Raw genomic sequence first — 21,372 nt, 5'->3', positions numbered from 1 at the left:
ATCATTTCAACAAAGAACTTCAATCAGGATGGAACAAAAGAGATTCCCAGTACCTAGTCATTTCCACAGCATGGAGCGTTTCAGCACACAAGTGAGGCAATCTAGGAAAGCCTCAGCACATCATTCAGTGGAAGCTCCTGAGAAGGTGAAGATAGATGTCTCCACATTCTCTATTAGGAAAGAAAACACTGAAGCCAGATTAATCCCCAGTATAGTGTCCCAACCAGACGACTGATTAGCTACTCAGGGAAGTTCTGTTCTTCCTTCAGAAGAAACAAAAGATGTTTAAATAGAACCCCATTTCACACTGAAATGGATTTCTTCATGACAAACAAAAAGAAAAGAAAAAGATCTGTCTGGTCAGATAGCTGCTTCTGTGACTTCACTTTTGTACTGAAAAGAGAAGGTTTCACTGAAGCATACTAATGCGTAGGCTTCAGGGCCAGTTCGACTCTTCCTGAACTGTAAAAGGCCAGAAGACATCAGAGGGTAAGTGAGCTTCATCCCATCACAGTTTGCTTTATGCTTTCCTCCCCTATAAGGCAGCAATGATCTGTGCAATTCTCAGGCAGCAGGGAGCCTGCCAGTTGTGCAGACAGTGAGAAATTCCAGCTGGTATACCCTGTGGCTGCCTGTCTTCTCCATCGTCTGTTTCAAATCCTTCCACTGAGCACCAGCTCTGATGTCAGTTTAATGAACTGATCTTCTACAAAACCAAAAAACGAATCAAGTTTCAAATCTCTGAAAGACCCAACATTATGAAAGACTCCTCTGGACTTCAGAGAACTTAGAGTCAGAGGACTTCAGGAGCTGAAAAGATTTCAGCCTGAGGTAAGGCTGACCGGTGGTCTGTCTAGCCTTAGAAAAGCTGTCAAGATTAAGCCAGTATGGCAATCTTCCAAAATTCATTTAGGATCACTAAACATAAGAAGGTGTGAAATCCATTCCCAGATTTCATCCTGGTCATGGTTTTTTTCCTAAACATAGCCATTGACACTGCTTCAAGCAGCATAGTGGGCAACGAAGACCTGAGGTCTGAACTACTCTGACAATTATGCAGTTAAATCCTTCTGGAAGTAACAATATCCTCAGTGGATAGTGAACAGTAACAGCCAGAGGCAAAATAAAAATCATTGGAGACTTTTAGGCCAGAAACTGCAGATGTGTTAAAGATAGCATTGAGTAAAGATTGTCATTGTCATGGAATTTTCTTGTGATTCTAGTCTGAGTATCACTGGGATGCCTTCTAGTGTAAAATAAGCAGAGTCTAGAATAGACCAGAATGTGTTGTAGAAGACAATGTCAATGAAAGTCTTCCTTTTCACAATTTTTTTTCTTTCTTTAAGGCTTTCCTGAGACCTTTTCATCCTATCATTTACAAACTCCTATTCCTACAGCTTGCTGTCTTCTGTTTGACACTTTCTTCATGCTATAGAAAACACAGGGACTTTAGCCACCTTAGCCACTGGCCAGATCCTTGAATAACTGCTACAATCACACACACAAAAAAAACCCCCAACAACAACAAAAAAACAACCCCCCACTCAAACAGTAACAATAACCAAAGATGCTCAAAATACTCAAGCAAAATAACAACACCCTCCCTGCCCCAGAGATTCTTTACACAATAACTATGTTGTAAAATTCAATGAGGCTCTGGCCAGCCTGATCTAGGATAGGGTGTCCCTGCCCATGGCAGGGGGGTTGGAACTAGATGATCCTTGTGGTCCCTTCCAACCCTGACTGATTCTATGAAAATGGAACAAGATCCAGTATGGAAGCAAATGCAACATAAATATTGTCTCCCTGAAACAGCATCACAACCTGCACAGTCAGAGTCGCAGGATCATTGTGCACACAACTGCAAGAGCTAAATTCATACTGTGGTTACCAATATACGCTGACTATATAAAATAGAGGGTTTATTATAATGGAAGTGTCTTATGGTGTAAGCACAAAACAATATTACAAAAATAGAAGTGGTGTGTGTCTGTAGAGACACTGACTCTTTTCCATTCAGGAAGAATTTCAGAACACAACCACTAACTTCTGGTCTACAAAACCAAATTTAGTTATTTCTAATGAGCCCATGAAAAGTTCAGTGTTTCACTTTGGGACAAAAATTCAGTTTACAGAATCACAGAATGTTAGGGGCTGGAAGGGACCTCAAAAGCTCATCCAGTCCAACCCCTTTGCCAGAGTAGGATCACCTAGACCGGAACATGCAGGAACACATCCATGCGGGCTTTTAATATCTCCTGAGAGGGAGACTCCACAATCCTCCTGGGCAGCCTATTCCAGTGTTCTCTCACCCTCATAGGGAAAAAACTCCTCCTCATGTTTCCATGGAACTTCCTATGTCTCAGCTTCCACCCATTGCCCCTTGTCCTGTCATTCAGCATCACTGAGCAGAGCCTGGCTCCAGCATCCTGCTTTATGTATTTATAAACATGAATACAGTCTCCTCTCAGTCTCCTCCAGGCAGCAGAGTCCCAACTCCCTCAGTCTCTCCTCATAACAGAGATGTTCCATTCCCTTCATCATCTTTGTGGCTCTGCACTGGACTCTCTCAAGCAGTTCTATGTCCCTCTTGAACTGGGGGGCCCAGAACTGGACACAGTACCCCAGATGTAGCCTCACCAGGGCAGAGTAGAGGAGCAGGAGAACCTCTCTTGACCTAAACAAGCAGAAAACAAGTTCTCTGCTTGTTTTCTACAAGCTTGGCTAGAATGAGGACTGTTGTCTCAAACAAATAACATTCAAGAGGGAAAAAAAGAAAAAAATAACACAACATCACCAAAACCTCCACAACCAAAAGTCCCCAGCATGCTCCCAAGACAACTGATTGATGGATTGGTGCCTGAGCAGCCAACATGCAGCATGCTCTGTGTGCCATTTGAAACAGTATTCCGAAATTTCATTTTAACACATGCTCCACCAGCAATGAAAAATGTGCTGTCACTGATAAGTGGCCTTACCAGAAGAGCTTGTGGTGAGAAGGCTTTGAAAGAAGGAAATGGAAAGGGTATGGCCTTTCATTACATTAGGTAAATCTATTTGACCACAGAGAGGTTGAGACACTGCTGCTGAGGTTACAAGCTAAACAGGCCATCAACTTAATTAATGTATGACTTTTTAAACCGAGGGCACATTTTAGCTACACCCAGCGATCAATGTAATTCCTTTACAAGGTTAACCCTCTGCTACCAGAGCCACATTTGGCAGATAGCCCGTGAGCAATGCGGCACCACTCTCCTAAACCACCTTGGGGGGAGCAGTCAGTTTCCAGGCTCCTGGCAGCCAGCTGCATGCCAGGAGACACAGCGCTGAGCCTGCCTGTGAGCCATGTGCCAGGTGACTCCTCTCTCTCCAAACCATAGCAGAAACAACGGCCACTCCACCACCTAAAAAGCCTTCCTCCTCTACTACAAGAGAAAAAGGTGATTAACAAAAAGATGTTTCCCACAGTAGGCACACCCTGTCTGGTGACAAGTGCATTATTCTGTTCTTCAATCCTGCCTCAAAAGAAATCCCATTCTTACACCTGGCAGCTCCTGTCTTGCACACAGGCCCCATGTTTTGGATTCCTGGTAGCAATGTGGTTACTGGGCTCTTCAAGGCGGAAACTATTACTCATACCAAAGATTTGTCCTGAAACTTGAAACCAGGTGAAACTTCCCTATCACCTCCTTCCCTCCCCCCCCCAGCCTAAAAGCTCTCACCAGCTTTGTAGAAGCTTTTGCCAAGTTTCAGGAGCATTTGAGCGCACCTGGGTTGAGCCTCGGAAGCCAAGGAAGAATGTGTAGATGTCAATTGAAAATACACAAAAGGAAACCAAACCCTTCAAGAGGTTTCACATCATCTCTGCTGTGCTCCTGGGCTGCTATAACGTCCTAGATTCTGTGAACACTGCTTTCAGACCTTCATTTTGGAGCCACCTTTGTTGTTGGCTAGAAACACATCCACAACATGCCTGTCTTTCTCCACTCAAAAATAGCTTCAGAAAACTGAAACTTGTGATGTTAAGCACAGGAGCACCACTAAAAGAGAAACACCTCTATATTGTAAGGGGGTTGTGACTTCTGGCACACACCAGGTTGTGACACCTGGAACACAAATCCTATGAGGAGAGGTTGAGGGAACTGGGCCTGTTTAGCCTGGAGAAGAGGAGGCTCAGGGGTGATCTTATTACTGTCTACAACTACCTGAAGGGACATTGTAGCCAGGTGGGGGTTGGCCTCTTCTCCCAGGCAACCAGCAATAGAACAAGGGGACACAGTCTCAAGTTGTGCCAGGGTAGGTCTAGGCTGGATGTTAGGAGGAAGTTCTTCACAGAGAGAGTGATTTCCCATTGGAATGGGCTGCCCAGGGAGGTGGTGGAGGCAGCATCCCTGGAGGTGTTCAAGAAAAGACTGGATGAGGCACTCAGTGCCATGGTCTAGTTGACTGGCTAGGGCTGGGTGATAGGTTGGACTGGATGATCTTGGAGGTCTCTTCCAACCTGGTTGATTCTATGATTCTATGATTCTATGAAAGACTTTGTCTGAACAGAGGTTTTGACTGAAATGTGTCACAGTTACTCAGTGCCTCACTTCTCCCTCTGGAAACACTTGGATGGCAGAGCGCACATATCCTCAGTCTACAACTCTTTAGTTTCCTGACTCTGTCCCAAAGCAGTGCATCTTCTAACTCTTGCATGAAACCTAGAGTAATCTAGGTGGATTTTAAGCACGATATTCACACTTTGTTTCTTAGACGAGTGACAGAGGTGCAAACCCAGATTAAAAAGGGAAGTAACTAAATAGAAAGGACACCTCAGATGATAACCACAGCCAGGATGCAGGTGCTCAGCAGTCCTCTCACAAACACACTCCTTCAGAACAAATCACACAACCCAAGAGGGTCAAAAGAGCCTAAATAAGAAAGGAAGCCCTGTGCAGTGAAGAGGAGTTGCTCCTGTTATTAATCATTTATTAAATTACTAGTGTTACATATATTGTTTCTGAAATATTGAACCCAAACGTTGGTATTATTTCCTGTCTACCTTTCCTCTCATCTGCAGCACAGAAGAATCCCACCTGCATATGCCATTGCCAGCTCAGAGTAAAGCTGTGGTCAGGTCTCTAGTGAAAGCCAGAGAAAACCCAGAATTTTGGTGCTCCTCTGGCTCACATCCATATCCTGACTCAAGGCACTTCAGTCTCCTTGCACATAGTTTGCTGTCTCTAAAGAAACAGTGATGGGACCAAAGAAACAGTGACAGGACCTCTGTGCCCAAGGAGGGATGCCCACTTAGACCACTAGCGTGACATCAGCACAAGTGATACTGACAGACCGAGAGCCATGGGTAGATCTGCTGCAAATGATAGCTTTTGAGGAATTCCTAGGATAATCTCATCTTCTCATCTGGTGAGACCCCACCTGGAGTACTGCATCCAGTTCTGGAGCCCCCATTACAAGAAGGATGTGGACATGCTGAAGTGTGTCCAGAGAAGCGCCACTGGGATGATCAGAGGGCTGCAGCACCTCTGCTATGAGGACAAACTGAAAGAGTTGGGTCTGTTCAGTCTGGAGAAGAGGAGGATCTGACTCGACCTTATTGTGGCCTTTCAGTATCTGAAAGGGGCATACAAAAAGGCTGAGGAAGGACTTTTCAGGATATCAGGGAGTGACAGGACTAGGCAGGATGGAGTGAAGCTGGAGATGGGTAGGTTCAGGCTGGACATGACGAGGAAGTTGTTCACCATGAGAGTGGTGAGAGCCTGGAATAGGGTGCTCAGGGAGGTGGTTGAGGCCCTGTCCCTGGGCATGTTTAAGGCCAGGCTGGATGAGGCTCTGGCCAGCCTGATCTAGGATAGGGTGTTCCTGCCCATAGCAGGGGGGTTGGACCTAGATGATCCTTGTGGTCCCTTCCAACCCTGACTGATTCTATGATTCTTCACAAGGCAGTCAGCATGCATGCCTTGCATTCTGCTTCACCAAGACTGGCTTGGCCTGGGAAAGCCAGGTAGGAAATGCAATCCCACTTGAAGCCAGAGCCTGCTTGCTTTCTTTTCAACATAATAAGAATGTGTCAGACAAAGCATCCTGATTTACTCAGGTGGAGGGATCTTTCAGAGCTGAATGGAAAAGGAGAGGGTGTGGTGGTTTATGCTAATTATCATCTATTTATTGTGGGAGATAAGCTACTTATACATGGTATGTTTGGTTTGGATTAACTTGGGCAGACACAGAATGACTATCCACAGTTTGACCTTGACATGAGTAAGTGGCCTTTGGCAGGGAGGGGGCACATTGACAGATATGCCTGAAGAAAGGGATCAATCACAACCCAACTGCTGCAGAAGTTGCTCTGGGCAACAGATCAGGTCTGGGAAACAGTGGCTGGAAGTGGCAAGGAGAATAAGGAAGAGCTACAAACTGCAATTGGAAAAAATAGAGAGGAGGGAAGCAAGGTTGATCAGGGGTGCAGACACCTCCTGTTAATGTAATTCCATTAGGAATGACAACGTCTGTACTGAGCTGAACTCGAGGACAGGAAAAGGCAGACAATAGCACAAAACTGCTGCATTGTTCACCCCATGTGCTCTGTTCTTTCCCCTTGGCTTACCCAGCAGATCATTATGTAACAGATCAACTGGGCTAATTTTCAACCTGTCCAGGATATTCTCAATTATGTATTCTTCCTACAATGTCATGGTTTATTTTTAAAAGGTCCAGAATATTTCCTGTGATTAATGTCTGGATTAGTCGTTGTTTTACAGGGTATGTAGACTTGGGTAACAAATCTTAATCCCAACTGAAAGGGTAGCTCAACACAAGCAAGCTTTTAATTTAAGTATCTTAACAAAGGGATTATATATTCTTCCCCTTCCTTACAAATCTTCAGAGGGAAAATATAGCAGTGGCAGATGAAGTGGAGCATGAAACACATTGTTCTGTGTTCTGGGAAGGTCTGCTTAAAAACCAAGCAGATTTCAAAACGACAAAACAATTTTTCCTGGCAAGTTTGGTATCAGGCTTTGTTTTGCTAAACCTGATTATGTACTTTGGCTGCTCAGTGCAAGCAAGCATATGTTCCAAAGCAATTTAGTCCTTACTCAGAATGAGTCTCCTTATTTGTCCAACAGCTTCAGAAATCATCTTTTCACACTGACTTTGAGTGACCATTTAGCACACACTGCAAAGGTATTCCAGGGACAACAGACCTCAGCATCATCTGGAGGCTCAATTCAAGACTTGTTTTTTTTTTCCCTTTGTTTCTGCTACTCTTCCACTCAAGCTTCTTTAATAAAACTCTTCTGATTGTTTTTAAACCTACTAACCACATTACACATGTTCCAAGGGAAGAAATGCCAGTCAGACACTGCACTGACTATATGATGAAATACCAGACACATGGACAAAAAGTTTGAAACTAAAGAACAGGATTTTAAATGTAGCTCTCATTTCCATGCATTAGCACAACATGGAATTCTTACTATATGTGAAAAGTAGGGTTATCAAATGCTGGAACAGAACCCCTGGGCAACTGGCTGAATGACCATTCTGGAGGTGTTTAAAAGATTTGGTGCCAAGAGACATGGTTTAGCACCAGAACTGGTAGATTTAGGAAGTGGTTGCACTCAATGACCTTAAAAATATTTTTCAACTGAAACAATTCCATGATTTTATTTTAAAACTCAGAATTAGAGATGGAAAAGATGCCCAGACCTGTGCAACCTCTCTTACATAACTTTGCAAGATCTTGTGTGTTTAAGATCCTTTCAGTGCTCTGTCCAGTTCTGATTCAGTTAGAAACTGATTTCTAGTGTTGCCTTCACACAGGCTGGACCAGAGGAGAAGAATGATGCACAGGCCTTAGTAGCCAGAACCTCCTCTTCACATTAATCTGCAAACAACTCACACAGTTCTCACACAGTACCTATTTACTGGACATCCCAAGAGAAATCTGCAAGAACACAATTTAGTTGTATTTGATGTGAGGGTAACACATCTAAATATGAGGAGATAGGAAAGGAGGGGGGAAAAGATGGGAGAACAGGAGGGAAAGATGGGAAAAGAGGGGGGAAAGATGGGAAAAGAGGGGGGAAAGATGGGAAAAGAGGGGGGAAAGATGGGAAAAGAGGGGGGAAAGATGGGAAAAGAGGGGGGAAAGATGGGAAAAGAGGGGGGAAAGATGGGAAAAGCAACATCCACAAATACCCTCACCTGGTTTGGCCTAGAGGCAAGGGAAACCAATCTCTCTAGGGCCAGTGATATGGCACTAGAAGAACTGGGTCTCCTTGTGACTAGAAAATGTATACTGAGGGTGATGAAACACTGGCACAGCTTGCCCAGAGAGGTGGTAGAAGCCCCATCCATGGAAACATTCAAGGCCAGGTTGATCATAGCTCTGAGCAATCTGATCTATTGAAGATGTTCCTGTTTGCTGCAGAGGGCTTTGACTCTATGACCTGTAAGGATCCCTTCCAACCCAAAACATTCTGACTAGCATTAACTACTTAGCCACCTCTGCTGTATTCCCTGAGCATGGTGAACACACTTGTCAGCTTCAAAAATATAGGCTAGGCACATTACAAGAGGCTTAAGACTCATAGCTCAGTTAGAGACCCCTTTCCTGGCAATTTCATTGTCACAGCACTGGGTCTTATCAATGGGTTGGACAGGCCACCCAAGATAACCCATAATAGGCAGGCAGAAGCAGTGCATACCAATGCTTTTAGCTATGTATAGCGACAGAGAGCAAACAAACTCTATTGAACGTTTTGGCTGGTGCTGATGTGACTTGGCTAATAGGAGAGATTAACCTCACTTTGCTCCAGCCACCCTCTCTGCAAATGACAGCAAGAGCTCCAACTGGCAGACAGCAAGCACAGACCTGAGGCAGCAATGACTGCTGACAGACTGACACTGCAAAGCATCACACTCAGTCTTTCCACACTCAGTGGCAATGACAGAGTTTTTAATTGCCTTTCACCCTTATGGAGCAGAGAGGACAGGAAGCCCCAGTACAAATAAAGTGGCTTCCTTTTGCTGTCAGACTCCTGAGATCTGCCTCTGGAAGGAAAGTTTCCAGCTCCACTGATTCCCATAACAGGTGGGTTGAAGGTTCTCTTTAAAAAGTTTACTAGCAATTTGCCCAAGGACATTGAGAAGTCTCCCCACAAGGGAAGGGTCAGAAGCCAGAGATCTGCCATGCAGAGTGGAAAAACCCCCAACAAATAACTTCCTTCCTTACTTCACCCCAAATTATCTGTGGGTGCAGGAATAAGAAAATGTATATCAGTATCTACAGGGCAGGTACCAAGAACATGGAAATAGACTCCTTTCAGTGGTGCCCAGCAACAGGAGAAGAGAAAACAGGCACAAGGTGAAGCATGAGAAGTTCCATTTGACCACAGTGAAAAACTTCTTCATTTTGAGGGTGCCAGAGCACTGGAACAGGCTGACGAGGGTGATGCTGGTATCTCCTCTGGAGATACTCAAATCTCACCTGGATGCATTCCTGTGCAACTTGCTCTAGGTAGAGCTGATTTAGCAGTGTAGTTGGACCAATCTCAAGAGATCCCTTCTAATCCCTGCCACTCTGTGATACTGTGAAACAAGTCCTGCTAATCAGCAAGAATATCTGCTATAATGTTATGTGCTCACTGTATGGAGACTCTGACTGGGGAAAGACTAACTCAGCAGCCCATTTCTTGGTCACTGATTTTCACCACTTTTCTTCTTCCATCTTTCCCATCAGCATTTTGAGAAAGGTTTCTTGGTCAACAGCTTGTGCCCATTAAAGACCCTGCCTAGACAGCTAAACAGATTTAGATGCAAAGCCTGCAGGATGCTTAAATGAGACAGTGACAGAGAAGTGGAATTTGAGGGCAAAGGCAACAGATTGGCCCTAAAAGACGTTTGTTCACAGCATTGATTGAGTCCATCATCAGTAGGCTTGCAGATGACACCAAGCTAGGAGCAGGTGTCAATATGTTGGAGGGTAGGAGAGCCCTGCAGAGGGACCTGGACAGGCTGGATGGCTGGGCAGAAACCAATAGGACGAGATTTAACAAGGCCAAGTGCAGGGTTCTACACTTCAGCCACAACAACCCCAAGCAGCACTACAGGCTGGGAACAGAGTGGCTGGAGAGCAGCCAGGAAGAAAGGGACCTGGGAGTACTGATAGACAGTAACTGAAGATGAACCCACGTTATGCCCAGGAGAGCCAATGACATCCTGGCCTGTATTAGGAACAGTGTGGCCAGTAGCATGAGGGAGGTTATTCTTCCCCTGTACTTAGCACTGGTCAGGCCACACCTTGAGTGCTGTGTCCAGTTCTGGGCTCCTCAATTCAAGAGAGATGTTAAGATACTGGAATCTGTCCAGAGAAAGGCAACAAAGCTGGTGAGGGGCCTGGGACACAGCCCTGTGAGGAAAGACTGAGGGAGCTGGGGGTGTGCAGCCTGGAGAGAAGAGGAGGCTCAGGGGTGACCTCATTGCTATCTACAACAGGGAGGCTGCAGCCAGGTGGGGGTCAGCAACAGAACAAAGGGACACAAGTGTCAAGTTGTGCTGGGGAAGGTACAAGTTGGATGTTAGGAGGAAGTTCTTGACAGAGAGAATTATTGGCATGGGAATGGGCTGCCCAGGGAGGTGGTGTAGTCACCGTCCTTGGAGGTATTCAAGAAGAGACTGGGTGAGGCACTTAGTGCCATGATCTAGTTGATTGGACATGGCTGGGTGCTAGGTTGGACTGGATGATCTTGGAGGTCTCTTCCAACTTGGTTGATTCTATGATTTCTTTCAGTTTACCTTAAAGGATGGATGTTTCACTAGGTGGTGATAAAATCTGGGGAGGCTGTATACAAGCATGGAACCATTACATCCTGTTAACTTAAGCATAGTTACATTCTGCTTTCTTCAGTACTTTTGCTCTGTTGCTGAACAACATTATGCTTTCTTTTTTTATTGGGATAAATTAATTTCTTCTGGAACATTGCTCCCAACTGAAGATACTATGGCATCCTTCATAGGTAACTGCATTACAGACATGAGTTAATCACTTCCTCAAACACAATTGTGTTGAGTTAGCTTGAATTTCACCTGGGTTGGCACAATCACTAGCACAAATCCAGGCTGGGAGGCAAATGGCTGGAGAGTAGCCCTGAGGAAAAGGACCTGCAGGTCTGAGATGATGAAAAGCTTAACACGAGACAACAGCGTGAGTGCAGCCCACACCACAACAGTGATCTGCAGCAAGAGAAGCGTGGCCAGCAGGGCAAGGGAGGAGATTCTCCCCCTGTACTCTTGTGAGATGCCACTTGGAGCACTGTGTTCTGGAGCCCCCAACACAAGGAGGACATGGAACTGTTGGAGCAAGTCCAGAGGAGGCCAAGAAGATGCTCAGAGGATTGCAGTAGCTGTGCTATGAGGACATGTTGAGAAAGTTGGGGCTCTGCAGCCTGGAGAAGAGAAGGCTTTGAGGAGACTTTGGAGTGGCCTTCCAGTGTCTGAAATGGGCCTACAGGAGGGCTGGGAAGGGACTATTTACAAGGTCTTTTAATGACAGGATGAGGAGTAATGGGTTTAAACTGGCAGAAGGAAGATTTAAAGTAGATGTCAGGAAGAAGTTCCTTACAGTGAGGGTGGTGAGACACTGGCATAAGTTGTCCAGGGAAGATGTGGATACTCCCTCCCTGAAGGTGTTCAGGCTAGGTTGAATGAGGCCTTGAGCAACCTGTTCTAGTGGGAGGTGTCCCTGCCTATGGTGGGGGGGGTTGGAAATGGATGGTCTTCGAGGTCCCTTCCAACCTAAACCAGTCTATGATTCTATGAATTGAAAAGTGCAACTGCAAGGTGCAAGATACTGCCCACCTGAGTACAGCCAATCTGTGAGATGTCCACCAGGTCCCCTCAACTAGGGCTACCAATTTTCACTCGAGCAAGAGGATGCCCAAGGAACTCATCAAACCATGCAAGGGCTGCTTGTGCAGATGAACAAGACAGGGTTGTGCAATCTAGCAATCATTTTCCTTTTCCCACTGCTGCAGCACTTAGGCACAATGCTCCCTTGTTAATTAAACACAATTCCACTCTCCACCAGACCCATATTTGTTTCTAAATGTTTTTAAGCAGTTCCAGGAAACAAACTCTCTTGCCTGTTCCTCCCCCTGAGCCCATCCTCCCACATCCTCCCTCCATCCCCTGGAAAGATGCCTTTTAATTCTGACCCTCCATGTTTCTCCAAGCTAATCCACAGCAGACTGCAGTGCGGGGGACAAGCATGACAGCTCAGCTTGGGGCCCAGGGCGGCCACACTTGCAGAGCCCCTTTTGTTGTTCCCCAGGTAGGATGTTTAGCTCTCCATCCATGCAGCCCAAATTCCTTTCTCACCACACCCAAGGTCATTTTAATGAAAATTCCTAAGCCAGGGGGATGCCAGGGGGATAGAATTGCTCCTAATCCTTCAGCAACACATCATTTGATTCCTGGGCCCACTGGGGTTATTATTGTGTGTCTGCAGAGCACGGCGAAGCAGACAGGAGAAGAAAAATGGCAGCCACTGCAGGAGATCAACTTCCCTTTCCCAACCTTTCTTTGGGATTGCCTTTTTTTTTTTCCTCTATTCTTCCTCCAGAGGACATTCACTGCCTGTCAGTTTTCAAGGGATAATGCCGTGTTTGAAGTCATCCTCTGCCATTCCCTAGGAGCTGCACACATTTTTAATGAACTTAACGAGGAAGTTTGATTTTCAAGGCAGATTCTTGCCTTGGCTTTGCATTTTGAAAGGAGCTGCACGTCTGTGTGGTCCACGCCTTACCCTGCCGTGCTGATGCTTTACATCTGTGTTCGAGCAAAGCTTTAGCATCATGAAAAACAACACAAAGTTAGAGCAAAATAGCTTTTTTTTGGCAGGATACAGAGGAGGGAAAGAGAGTTAGTGAATCTGGTACAACTCTTTCGTTTTCTGGCCTTCTTCCCGTGCTGACACAGGGGCTTGTGTTTTATAGAGAAAGCTTTGGGGGCTTAAGGTAAGGTTTATTTCTTCTCCTCCAGTTTAGTTGTCTCCCTGTGGCCTAGCTGAGCAGTGATTCTCTTTCCCTTGCATGCCAATATCCACTGTGTCCTTTCCTGAGGATGCCTCAGGCCTCACACAAATCTGCCTGCCTTTTCTCATTAGCAATGCTTGCTTCACTGGCACAGACATTTCAGAGCTTTCCAGTCCTGCCAAGTAGGATGTAGGCTTATAAATAAGCAAATTTCCTCACCAGTATTTAAGTGTTTGTAGGGCTGTGCACAAGCTATATCCTAGTCTCTCATCTCTTCCCAAAACACAAAACCTTCCAACGTTCCTTTCAAGGAAGTAGGACAGGGAATTTCCTTCTATAGAAACAATGAAGCAATCTTAGCCTTGTAAGAAGGCTGTGACTACTGTAAACCTTACTACAAAAGATGTGTCTCTGAGATTTGCAGTGAAATCCACCCAATTCTTGTCTGCTACCTTTCACTGGCAGGTCCTGGAGCTGGGCATAGCAGAGAGAGGGATTGCTATCTCCAAGGAGAAATGCTAGGAGGAGAAAGGGAGCTGTTTGGCCAACGTCTCTGGACATACAATGGCACAGAAAGGAAAACTCTGAACGCCGGCCAGGAATGTGTCCCAGCTCGCTCTAGAAGTGATGTAGACAATAAGGGACCATTGCCTCAGAGAATCTCCTCTACTGGCTACCTCGTGTTACTATGGGATAAAGAGCAAGCAATAAGGTCTGGGTGTTCTGAAAACCTTGAAGTATTTTACTTGACCTGCAGGCACATAATTTTCCCAGCTGCAGTCAGCTAACAGTGCATTGCATCCACTGAGTGCCGCTAAAAAAGTGGTGAATTCCCTGTCCCTGAAAGTGTTAAAAAAGAGACTGGATGTGCCACTTGCTGCCATGATTTAGTTGATTAGATAATCTTGGAGAATAAGTTGGACTTGATCTCAAAGGTTTTTTTTCCAACCTGATCAATTTTGTAAGCATTTCTCCTAGAGAAAACCAGATACTGATGGGATTTGGCTCACACCCTTGAAAGTAGCACTTTTGATCCATGCAGCAATTTCAATCCAACCACTCTACTAGTGCAAATCCTGTTGCTTGAATATTACCACTGCACAACAGGGGTCATCCCTCATTCCAACCCAGCTGTATCACAGCATCACAGAATGTCAGGGGCTGGAAGGGACCTCAAAAGCTCATCAAGTCCAACACCCCTGCCAGAGCAGGATCACGTATACCAGATCACACAGGAATGTGTCCAGGTGGGTTTTGAATATCTCCAGAGAGGGAGACTCCACATCCCCCCCAGTCAGCCTGTTCCAGTGTTCTGTCACCCTCTGAGAGAAAAAAAATTCCCCTATGCCTCAGCTTCCACCCATTGCCCCTTGTCCTGTCACTGGGAATCACCGAACAGAGCCTGGCTCCATCTTCTTGGTATTCACACTTTACACATTTATAAACATTGATGAGGTCACCTCTCAGTCTCCTCTTCTCCAAGCTAAAGAGCCCCAGCTCCCTCAGGCTCTCCTCGTAACGAGATGTTCAATTAACACCGGTTGTGTGAATGTTCAACTGCTACCACATCCTTTGCCTACACATGGGGCAGACCACGTTGCTATGGCTTGAGTTAAATCTGTTGATGACATTCAACACCATGATGCCATCATGCCACAACTTCAAAATGAGAGGCTTCCTGTTCCAGTTGCAGCTTCTGCTTCCCAAGTTTGGAGTGCTGGGCTTTTCAGCAGGGCAGGCTGTGGGTTGGGGGGCTAGGAGAAACCATTTTATCATAGAATCACCCAGGATGGAAGGGATCTCCAAAAGTCAACCTCCCTGCAGTCAGCAGAGACATTCTCAACTAGTTCAGGTCACCCAGAGCCTCATCAAGCCTCACCTTGAATATTACTGATGGCTTCTGCTGCTGCTTCTGCATTTTGCTGCATGTTTTCTGCAAACAGGACAAGGCAGTTGTGCATTTCCAGAGTCACTGGACACTGGAATGGGCTGCCCGGGGAGGTGGTGGAGTCGCCATCCCTGGGGCTGTTCAAGGCAGGATTGGACGTGGCACTTGGTGCCATGGTCTAGCCTTGAGCTCTGTGGTAAAGGGTTGGACTTGATGATCTGTGAGGTCTCTTCCAATCCTAATAATACTGTGACACTGTGATTTCATTATGTCAGCAAATTCCTTATCTCAATTGTTGTGGAGTCCAGGGATTTTTTTGGTGTTATTTTCCCTCCTGTTTGTGTGGGGGGAAGGAGTCTTGTAAGAGCAAGCTATGTTAACCCAGGACACAAGCATATTAGCACTCTCTCTCTCTCTAGTTTCGTTCACTACTGGCTTTTCCAAATGATTTTTATCCTGTAAATCTTTGTTGGTTTCTATGATTTACTTCACCATTAGCTATAAACAGTAAATAGGGCCAAATCTACTCATAAACCAAGCCAGGGATGATGTAAACACTTGCTCTGCCAATTCACCTTCTTCCAACCTGACCTGTTGTACTTATGTTACTCTAGGTCTGGGTCAGATCAGAGAGTTCTTTGTGCCAAATAACTAGGTCATCACACACATATACAAAACTTAATGGGGGGAGGGGGGATGTATAATTGAAAACCTTTATCAGGAATGAGTTTAGGAAAGAAAAAGGAGAGCAGAATAGGCTAGAGAAATGTGGAGTGGGTGTCATTGGGGATGATATGTAAAGAGTAAGTGGAATTATGGGTTTTGAAGGTTATTTTACTCTTTTTTTTTCCCCTCTTGATTGGTTGGGGGTTTTTGGTTTTGTTTGGGTTGCTGTTTTCTGTGGGATTTTTCTTTTTTTATAGGGCAGTCTATCTTGTGTTATTCTGCAACCACTCTGCAGCATGACAGGAGACTGATTGATTGATCACAGCTCAGCTTGTCAGTGACCAGCATTATAAAGGTTGGTGTCTCCCCTGTGGAGGAGCTGTGCAGACAGACTTGACTGACGGATTAGTACAGCAGAGTCCCACACTAGTTTGAATTGCAAAAGTTAATGCTGTACCACACAGGAGTACTCCCCATTGATAGGATGTTTGACTGGTTGGAGCCCACAAGGATCACAGCTCTGTGGGTTTCAGGTGCACTGAATTCCTCGTCCTGACACAAAGCTGAGCACCAGTTCACATGCCTCTCTTGCATGCTAGTCGGGAGGGTTAATTCATGACAGGTAAGGATTGCTGAAGTTTCCTATCTGTTCAGTAAAATGAAGCAATAACTAAACATGCCACCTATCGTGGGGATGGCTGCACAGTTTTGGGAACAACATCCTGATGATACATGCACAATGTCACTGCTTTGTTCATAAAGGTGCCTCATAAGTGTCTCTCGAGACAACTTTGAGTAGTCAGCTCTTTCCCCAAAGCATGCTGTCTGTCTTTAGGGACTGACTCTTTCCATTGAAGAAGTCCTTGAGCCTTCAAACCACATTGTCTAGCATAAAACCTTTTATTATCACAGAATTAGGGCAGCTAATACTGTCAGCTCTGTGCTTTTCTGCCCCACTGCATTCAGACTGGAATAAAATGTGGAACTGCAGTAGCAGGAAATAACTGCATGTACATGCTGACCCCTTAATCCCCCCAGACATGGTGTGCTTTTACTATAAGGAAGTTCTACATGATTTGTACTAGGATTATGTGCAGGAAATTTCAAAAATTATCTGAATATTTGTAGCTAAAAAACATGTCTTGATCACAGGGGGCTTTGAGTTTGGTTTGGGGTGTAAAAATTCTTGCATCTATTAAGTCTCAGCATTTACCGCTGTACTGTTATCATGAGAAAGGACGACTTCTATCTTACTGGGACCTTTTCAACATCTCTCAATATGTAGTCTTCTGTGTATGCAGACAAGAAACAATTAGATCCCTGTCTATTTGCTAAGTCACACAGTATCACAGTATCATCAGGGTTGGAAGAGACCTCATAGATCATCAAGTCCAACCCTTTACCACAGAGCTCAAGGCTAGACCATGGCACCAAGTGCCACATCCAATCCTGCCTTGAACAGCTCCAGGGACAGCGACTCCACCACCTCCCCGGGCAGCCCATTCCAGTGTCCAATGACTCTCTCAGTGAAGAACTTTCTCTTCACCTCCAGCCTAAATTTCCCCTGGCATAGCTTGAGGCTGTGTCCTCTCGTTCTGTCGCTGGCCACCTGAGAGAAGAGAGCAATCTCCTCCTGGCCACAACCACCCCTCAGGTAGTTGTAGACAGCAATAAGGTCACCCCTGAGCCTCCTCTTCTCCAGGCTAAACAATCCCAGCTCCCTCATCCTCTCCTCGTAGGGCTGTGCTCAAGGCCTCTCACCAGCCTCGTCGCCCTTCTCTGGACACGCTCAAGCATCAAGCATCAAGTCATTTCCCTATGAGCCTAATTGTAGTAAGTTATGCAAACTACATATTTACTCAGATTAGAGGTAGATAAATTTAGCTGCTAAGATAGCAGTCTGTATGTCATCTTCCTCTGGAATTTGGCTTTCTTGGAGAAAGGAAGGAGGAGGAGTTCTGAGGTGTAATGAAGCAGGAGGCTTTAACTACTGTGCAAGTGAAGGTAGAGAGTCTAGAACACTTCACCTTGTTCCTCACAGCGAACATGAACTGAACTCCCATGAGGAGTGTCTGCCCTACGTTTGCTGATGTGCTTGATATATTTTGTATTCAGAGCTTTTAAAATCATAGAATCAATCAGGTTGGAAGAGACCTCCAAGATCATCCAGTCCAACCTAGCACCCAGACCTATCCAGTCAGTTAGACCATGGCTCCCAAAGAGTGGAAAAATTATCTGGCAATACTGCCCATTATTGGCAAAGAAATAGCTCAAATCACATCTATATAGATATTGCATATGTATAATGTGACTAGAGCAATATACTGCCACAATCCTTCCAGATAAGAAGGAAAACTGCCAGTCACCACAGGCCTTATGCAGAATAGAAAACACAAAATGAAACTAGAGCCAAATCCTGTGTAGCCTTTGAGTTTACCTAAAGTCCTGGTGATCTTGCTGCTGGTGGGGCCATTGAAGAAGGAACAGGAGAAGATCCCCACCCAGATTTTTTTGGGTCATCCATTATGTTCTATGAAAATCCAGACAGAACCCAGAAGAATGACAGGTTAGAATCCAAATGCCTTCTGTCATGGGGTAAGGTGCTCTGCTTGTCAAAGAACCAATGGTTGCACCAGCCATAAAGGGAATGTTTCTGCTGCAAATGAGCAAAGCACCTCAGGCTACTTTGAAGAATCGGTGTGGGTGAGATCCTTGCAAGACACAGTGACAACAATTGCAACAAGCTGCTGTTGGAGAGGTTATGGGAGTTATGTGGAGACCCAAGAAAACAGTACAAATATCTGGCATGTAGCACCAGGTCAACAGGCAGCCTCCCTTTCTCTGAGACAGGAGACCATGGCCAGGACCACAGGTTGGTGGAAGGAGGAGATGTCCTCATAGGAAACATCAAGAAGAAGGCTCATGCCTACAGCAAGGATGCCAAGTGTGATCCAAGTACCTGTAACCAGGTCTACCTCCTGTTCTGGTTTAGCCCTTCACATCACTACCCAGCTCATGCTATGATAGAACATTGCCTACCCTAACCACCCTGGGATGGTTCCCATATTAACACTATTTGCACAGATCTCTTCAGGTAAAGGGCAGAAGCAGCCCTTTACCACATACACGGATTTTCCAAGCAGGTCAAATTCCTTCCTGGTCAGAGGAGAGTTTTCTGCCTCACTGCTTGCTGCTACCGAAGCATTAACTAGCCTGCAGAGACATTTTCAGTGATGAGCTAAACCCAAGGATCTGTGGTTTCATTGCAGACAGTGTCAGTTTTACCTCATATAGACACGTTCTAATTAAAAAAGCAAAAGATATAGTTCTGGCATCCACTAGGCACCCATCCATTCTTATGAAAAAAAGGTTAGTACCCCTTCAGAAAGAAATAACAGCGTAACCAGTGCTACGCCTGCATAGCAGGTATGGTAGCAAGGAGCTGTACCTTGGCCATGCTGCAGTGGCATGTGAACAGCCAGCCAGGCATGGCACATTGCATACCCATCCACTCCAAACCCAGAAGGATAAGAGTTTTCATCAGAAGGATTAGAGTTTAAACATCTGGAAGGTAAACATTTCCTTACTCAGTTAAATCTGTTGGTTTTGTTTAGTGCCACTCCCTCTTCAGAAGCCTTATCCAGTTGGCTGCCACTGCACATGTTCCAGCTGTTGTCTGAGCCCACAATTCACTCTTGTTTATCATCTGCATGAGACAGAAACAAGGCACTCTCTCAAAAGACAACATAACCTCCAAGTACTGCAACCCTGACAGAGGTAAATTAAAAACTTAAATGAGATATAACACATTCAACTGAAGCCAACAGGTCTCAGCCAATAAATAGACCTACACAGAAGTAAAGCAGAAGTTGTAGTAACCTATGAGTGGCATGTACAGGAGCTGCAATACATGAGTGCAAGATACAAGATCACTCATGATATTCTAGAACTCCATATCACTCAACATTTTGATTAGAGGGTGGCATTCAGTGTCTTTTGTCTCAAGGAAAGGTACAATCCAGAAGCAGGTCAATGGAAAGACTTGCAGCTGCATTACAAAATACAGCTAGGATCTGTTATTACATAGAAACATCTTTTTGCTCTATTAGAAATGCAGACAAATTCTAGAAACACACACTGAGTGGGAAACTCTGACTTACCTATTTCCATCAACTTTTACATTTGAAACACAAAAAGGCAAAGACTAGACAAGAGGAATTGAATCAGGGTGCTAACATACTTGCCATTGGCATGGAAAGATGCACATAATTCAAGTCCTGATGTTTGGAAAATAAGCATTTATTTTGAAGTCATCACCCTCCAAAGCCAGCAATTACTGTCACAGACAATCATGATTTATGTAACCTCACTAAAGTGGTTTTGATGGAGGCATGTTTAGGAACTTGCATGGTTTAAGAGAGGAAAAAACACATACTTGAGTATTAGAGCCTTCACAGCAGTAGCAAAACATTGGCCTTCATTTTGCAAGACAACTATTCCAGAAACATTGATACCTTTTATGTCCAGAATCACAGAATTAACCAGTTTGGAAAAGACCTCTAGAATCATTGATGCTTCTAATTAACTAGACCATGACACTAAGTGCCTCATCCATCCTCCTCTTAACTCCAGGGACGGTGACTCCACCGCATCCCCAGGCAGCCTGTTCCAATAGGCAATCATTACAGCCGTACTGTAACTTTGAAGTCCTTATACTGTTCCAATACATCATACAGAAGCACTCTTTGGACATGGAAAAGACTATGGGCAGGCTACTTACAGTGAATACTCACAAGGGAAACGTGACAGACCGTCAAACTGATGCATGACTTCTTTGTCATGAGTCAGATACAAGCACAGAGGCAAAAATGTATTCCATTCCTCCCACTGGTAAAGAGAAATATGCACTCCATTTGTGTATGGAAATAAGCATTAGTTCCACCCTTGACTCATGCCTCTTTTTCATGACTCCTCTAGCTGAACAGTCTGAAGGTGCACACAACAGAGCCCAACTAATTGCAAATATTCACTTGGTCAGAGTAGCTCAGTCCGGCGCTTACCCAAAATGCTTTCCATCATTTCCTTGCTCTAAATACTGCTTGCCCCTTCTACACAATCATCTTCTCCCATCAAGCTCTGATAGAGCATGAAGAATTCTCATTTCACATACAACTAGACAGTCTTGGCACAACCCATAGCTTGCTTGTTTTCACCAAGAAGCTTTCAAATTCTTTTCTTTCTCCATCAATCTGCTTCTCATGCAAACTCCAGCAGCTGCAGGATTGAATTAGTGTAATCTTCCTCTGTGCTAAAGTGCCACATAGTCCAGAAAAACTGCATTCCCCAAACTGTGAGCAAATGGTTTCTTCTCACAGTAAGGTTGATTTATTCTCCTATTATCATTCTGCACTATCCAAATACACCAACAGCCAATGGATACTCATATACTGCATGAATACCTTAATGGTGGTGTTGGTCTTCCTTACTCTTCCTCTTTGGCCTAATCTCTTACCTTTTCCTGACCATCTCCTACTACTCTTTTTTGCCAGCAAGTTACTTTACTTACAGCTGGATCCACACAGATCCCAGTCTTGAGTTGATAAGAAGCCTGGATGTTTGACTTAGAGCTACAAATCCCATGAGGTAGCAGGAAACTGAAATCCTGGGCTGCTCAACTGTCTCTGGCTGCCTGTTCAGCAGCTTGGTTTCCTTCCTGCCCTTTTTAGCAGGGCAGGAATGACCTGTAATACACCTCCACGAAGAAAACAGGTGAAATTA

The 21,372-nt window shown here is 45.0% G+C and overlaps 1 long non-coding RNA gene across 1 annotated transcript in view; it reads right to left on the bottom strand.

The window, feature by feature from the left end:
• Positions 1-21,372, bottom strand: part of LOC135178991 (uncharacterized) — a 173,111-nt gene that overhangs the window by 27,324 nt on the left and 124,415 nt on the right. Inside the window, exon 2 of the long non-coding RNA XR_010303819.1 lies at positions 19,182-19,300. This is a non-coding gene — a long non-coding RNA (uncharacterized LOC135178991). The remainder of the gene's footprint in view (positions 1-19,181; positions 19,301-21,372) is intronic.

This window comes from Pogoniulus pusillus, chromosome 10, assembly GCF_015220805.1.
Source record: "Pogoniulus pusillus isolate bPogPus1 chromosome 10, bPogPus1.pri, whole genome shotgun sequence".
NCBI lineage: Eukaryota > Metazoa > Chordata > Aves > Piciformes > Lybiidae > Pogoniulus > Pogoniulus pusillus.
The sequence above is the reverse complement of the archived record's forward strand: the minus strand, read 5'-3'. Positions and strand labels throughout refer to the sequence as shown.